Below are 5,711 nucleotides of genomic sequence, written 5' to 3' on the forward strand. Positions count from 1 at the left end.
TAAAACCACCTGTGCCCCAAGGCCCTTCCGATTCCTACGCATAGCCTCATAGGCCCTTTCTATATGTTACACACTGTGCCTGGAAATATTCATTTCTACCTACATGAATCAGAAGGAGATAGTTTGTATGTTATCTCTGGGGCAGAATCAGAGAAATGTTCCCAGAGTTCTGGCAATGCTGATTTGAGACTGCACTTTATGTTGAAGAATATGAAATCGAAAAGAGAGATTTTTAGAAATAGAATGGGGGAAAATGATTGATTATTTGAAGATGCACTGTAAACAAATCACAACATTAGCAGGCCTGATATAAACACATGCAGTTAGTAATAATCAACGGGGAAATATCAGGGCAAATGAATAAATAGATTTAAATTGGTTATGCAGTAATGAAAAGATATAAAATATAAAATAAATAACCACAGAAAGGAGGGGAGAGAGAGTGAGAGAGAGTGCACTGTATATTTTGTACTATGCGTTATCGCTGATGCTGTCCATTTGAGAGCAGCTGGGCCACAGGGGGTGCCAGAAAGCGGTTTATAAAGCACCATTTGACTGCCTTGGGACTCCACTCAGGATTTGTGTAGATGTTTTGCAAGAAAGAAGATATGGATTATTCCTTGGGGATTACTCCTGAAGCATAGCCACAAGGCAGTGAAGGTAGAGGATCAAAGTTTTTCTTCTCCTAGATGGGCTCCCATCCCAGGTTAAGGAGCCCCACCTGCCCCTCATTTCCTCAACATAATGATAATAATAATGAATAATAATAATAATAATAATAATAATAATAATAATAATAATAATATAACTTCCCTAAACAGGGCTGCCGTTAGATGTCTTCTAAAAGTCAGATAGTTGTATATTTCCTTGACATCTAATGGGAGGGCGTTCCACAGGGCAGGCACCACTACCAAGAAGGCTCTCTGCCTGGTTCCCTGTAACCTCACTTCTTGCAGTGAGAGAACCGCCAGAAGGCCCTTGAGCTGGACCTCAGTGTCCAGTCTAAACAATGGGGGTGGAGACGCTCCTTCAGGTATACTGAGCCAAGGCCGTTAGGGCTTTAAAGGTCAGCACCAACACTTTGAATCGTGCTTGGAAACATACTGTGGGCCAATGTAGGTCTTTTAGGATTGGTGTTATATGGTTTCGGCAACCACTCCCAGTCACCAGTCCAGTTGGTGCATGTGCAGAATCTGCCTTCTTGACTATTGGGCCCAGTATTAGTCTTGTCCACTCAATTCTTTGAAGCTTGCCTACATTTGCAGGGGACAGACAAGTCCCTAATTTACTCTGGATTTGAGACCCATCAGCTACCCTCACTCCATTCTATGGAGTGTGGTGGAGTCTCCTACTTTGGAGGTCTTTAAGCAGAGGCTTGACAACCATATGTCAGGAGTGCTCTGATGGTGTTTCCTGCTTGGCAGGGGGTTGGACTCGATGGCCCTTGTGGTCTCTTCCAACTCTATGATTCTATGATTCTATGATTCTATGATTCTGGTTTAGCCAGCCATTAGACAGCTTTTAGGCACCACAGGTAGAGTTGAGTGCAGGTAGGGGATCAAATGTTGTAACAAGCCTGTCCTCTTCAACGTTTTACTTTCTCTCTCTCTATAAGAATTTCTGTGGACACCCATGCTTCTACCTTTGAGGTTACAATTAAATTATTTTTAAAAGGAGATGGAAGAGACTTTGCTCAGTGGCAATGATGATTGAGTGGATCTATAGGTGCTAATGGGGTATGAAACCATATTTCCAATCCAGTGAATCTTGACTGCATCGTCAGGTTAATGTACTGTACAGAACTTCTTCTGCTGTACAGAACAGCAAGGACAAACATGCAAACTGGTGCTGCTTGATAGGGACCTCAGTTATTAGTAAGACCTGAGCCACATTGAAACCATTTTTCCAACTGGGTGAACCGCAAAGGCATTGGCAGATTAATGTACTCAGTGATTATTATTATTATTATTATTATTATTATTATTATTATTATTATCATCATCATCATCATCATTAATACTCTGCCACAGTTTCCTCTCAGTTGCATACCAGTCAGAGCCTCCGTACGACCAAGTTGTAATGGCTACTCCTCCGGTTAATGTACTGTACAGAACTTCTTGAACAGCAAGGAAGAACCAGAAAACTGGAGCTGCTTGATAGGGACAGTTATCAGTAAGATCTGAGCCACATTGAAACCATTTTTCCAACCGGGTGAACCGCGAAGGCATTGCCAGATTAATGTACTCTGCCACAGTTTCCTCTCAGTTGCGTACCATGGTCTCTTGAGCAGTGATCCAGGAAGGCAATTTATAATTAAAAGTATAATGCCTAGGGAGATTTTTTTTAATACCCAGAGGAGTATAAGACACAGCAAAACACATTGCCTCTTCATTTCCTTTCAGGTTGAGATACAAGGAGCATCCACCTTGACCTTCTGGGAGATATGAAGACCGTATACTTTTTCTATATTGTGTTTGCTCTGCTACTCATTCCCAATCCAGGTAAGCAATTATTTGAGTCCTAAATGGGACTGGAATGAGTAATACCACTGTGTGGAGCCAATGCTTATCCTCTTCCTCTTGTTTCCCTGTTTCCCCGTTCTACATTTCCACTTCCCATATACAGTATCTACTTCCACTTGTGTGCTTGTGAACTGGTGGGTTGACAGGACCTCGGACAGAGCACCGGGAACTCACCCCACTGCGGGGATTCGAACCGCTGACCTTACAGTCAGCAAGTCCAAGAGGCTCAGTGGTTTAGACCACAGCACCACCCACATCTTTTTCAACTAAACACCATGCACAGTGAAAAGGCGTCGCTGTGGAAGAAAGGTGAAGATCTAAATGCTCTTTTCACACTGTGTATGATTGGACTTACTTGGTGCGAAAAAAGCTTTAAACTCTCTATCTTTCTTCTTGGGCAAAGGCCAATTATCATGCAGGTCAGGGACTGGTAGGGATGCTCTTACATGGTGTCACAGGATCAACTGACATCCTGTGACATCTCACGACAGCATCCTCACTTTGTCCCTAACAACGGAAACCACGCAGGTTAAATGCACATGTCATGCAATTTTGAACCATGGCAGAGGCCTGAGTACACTGGGTACCAGTGGCAGGTTTGTGTGGGGATTGTGGGTTAAAGTTTAAAGTTGGGTTAAAGCTTAACGTTGGGTATACGTACAGCAAGACGGGAGGTGGAAGGAGTCTGCCATATTCCTTTTTTAATGTGTTCTTCTGTGTTGCACCCATCTCTGCTATTTCTTCTTGTTAAAATAGGTGTTTGCTTGCTTGCTTGTTTTTTTTAAAAAAATCCACCTGAGTTTCTCTGCATTCTCTTAAATATTTTTTGCTGATATTGTTATTTATTAGATTTTATCATACCCACCATTCTACTTGAATTCTCTTGTAAGTGGATAGATAGCTAAAGGCCATTTGCTGCTCTGTTACTACAGGATTCACTGATGTTTCGGATAAAGAATCATGCGTATATGGCGATGTGCCAGGGCACTGTGTGTCAAAGGAATGCCCTGATGTATATGAAGACATTGGAAATTGTGGAGGAAAGCTTCGTTGCTGTCATTACGGTAAGAATAAAGACCCTATAACCGGATCTGATTTCTGGCCCAGTTTGTAATTTAGATTGTGCCTGATTCTGGACCAACCCAGCCCATCCTGTATCCATGAAATGAAAAACTTTGGCAATCCTATTGACTTGTATTGGGAAACCAGGGAGCTGATTAATGCCTATTCGTTTCCTGCTTGGCAGGGGGTTGGACTCGATGGCCCTTGTAGTCTATTCCAACTCTATGATTCTATGATTCTATTCTAGAGAGGGCATATTGCCTCCCTGCTTGAAGGAGGCAATGATAAGACGACAAGCTCAGAAGCCCTCCCTAGATTCACATGATCTAAGTAATTACTGGCTAGTTTCTGCTCTCTCCTTATTATGCAATGTTCTTGAGTAGATGATCATGGACCAGATCCAGACGTTCTTGGAGGAAAGTGATTTTCTAGATCCATTTCAATTGTAGTTGAGACCTGGTTTTGGCACAGAAATTCCCTGTATGCTGATCTCTGTCAGGAAAGAGACAGGGGAAATGTGTCCTTGTTCATTCTCCTCAACCTCTCAGGGTCCTTTGATACCACTGAACATGGTATGCTTCTCAAGGGACTGTCTGAGTTGGGGGGGGGGGTATTGCACTGCTTTGCAGTGGTTCTGGTCCAACTTGGATGGATGTTTCCAGAGGGTGATACTTGGGTAGTATTGGCCAGGGGGTGCTGGGTGTCAAGTGCGGAGGTGATCTCAGAGTATACAAGTGGGTGAGGGAGCGCAGCCAGCCAGTCTGCCAGCCCTTGGTGTTGGAAACAGGCAGACAGGCAGTTGCCACACTGACCTTTCTTGTCCTTGCCTGGTCGCTGAGTGGCCAGTGCCAAAGGGGAACCTTTCTGCCACACAGGCCTGGTGGCACCCGCTGCTGCCTCCCAAGGTAAGTAAGGTGCTGGCCTCACATTCACCTTTGGCCAGTCTCCATTGGGACACTTGGGCTGGGAGCATCCTCTTCCCAGGCCCCTGTGGGGTGGCGTAATGAGGCACCTCTCTTTGGGGTGGGCGGGAGACCAAGAGAGGCGGCAGTGGGTGCCCAGAGCTGTCCCAAAGAGAAAAGAGAGGAAGCTGACCTATATAGCCTTAAATGCCTTTAAATGACTCAGGACTGCAATACCTCAAACATTTCATCTCCCCATATGAACCGACCCAAAGGCTGCTAATTTCCTTTGTCTGCCTCCTCCACAAGAGGGTGGTAACCCAAGAACAGGTCTTTTCTGAGGTGAATTCCCATTTATGGAATGCTCTCCACAGGCAAAAAGAAAGAAAAAAAGTGTCCTTATAAAAAGGTATTTGCTTGGTTTTTTATGAAAAATAATTTGGAAATGTTGGGTCTGGGGACATAGTTCTTAAGAAGCATAGAGGCAATTAATAAAGATCAGAATGTGAAACTTATAATAAATTACGTATTGACAGAGAGCTTCCCAATTACAAAGGGCACAAGACAGGGCTGCCCACTGTCACCCTTATTGTTTATATCAGTACTGGAAGTACTACTTTAAAATACAAGAGAAACAGAAAAAATCATAGGAATAAAAGGCGGATAAAAGGAATATAAGGTCAAAGCCTTCGCTGATAACATACCTTGACATTACAAGAACCTCAATTTTTGACAGTAGAAGCACTAAAAGTAATTGAAGAATTTGGAGTGATGGCAGGATTTAAAATTAATAAAAGTAAAACAAAAATGTTGGTAAACAACATGAATGGGGAACAACTAGACCAATTACAAAGCAAAATGGAAATAATAATTGTAAAGAAAATAAAATATCTGGGTGCCTGGCTCTCCCCCCAAAATACAAACCTATTTAAGGATAACTACAAAACAACATAAGGGACGCGGGTGGCGCTGTGGGCTAAAGCCTCAGCGCCTAGGGCTTGCCGATCGAAAGGTCGGCGGTTCGAATCCCCGCGGCGGGGTGCGCTCCCGCTGCTCGGTCCCAGCGCCTGCCAACCTAGCAGTTGAAAGCACCCCCGGGGGCAAGTAGATAAATAGGTACCGCTTACCAGCGGGAAGGTAAACGGCGTTCCGTGTGCGGCTCTGGCTCGCCAGAGCAGCGTTGTCACGCTGGCCACGTGACCCGGAAGTGTCTCCGGACAGCGCT

This window comes from Podarcis vaucheri (genome assembly GCF_965113315.1).
Source record: "Podarcis vaucheri genome assembly, chromosome: 3".
Taxonomy (NCBI): Eukaryota; Metazoa; Chordata; class Lepidosauria; order Squamata; family Lacertidae; genus Podarcis; species Podarcis vaucheri.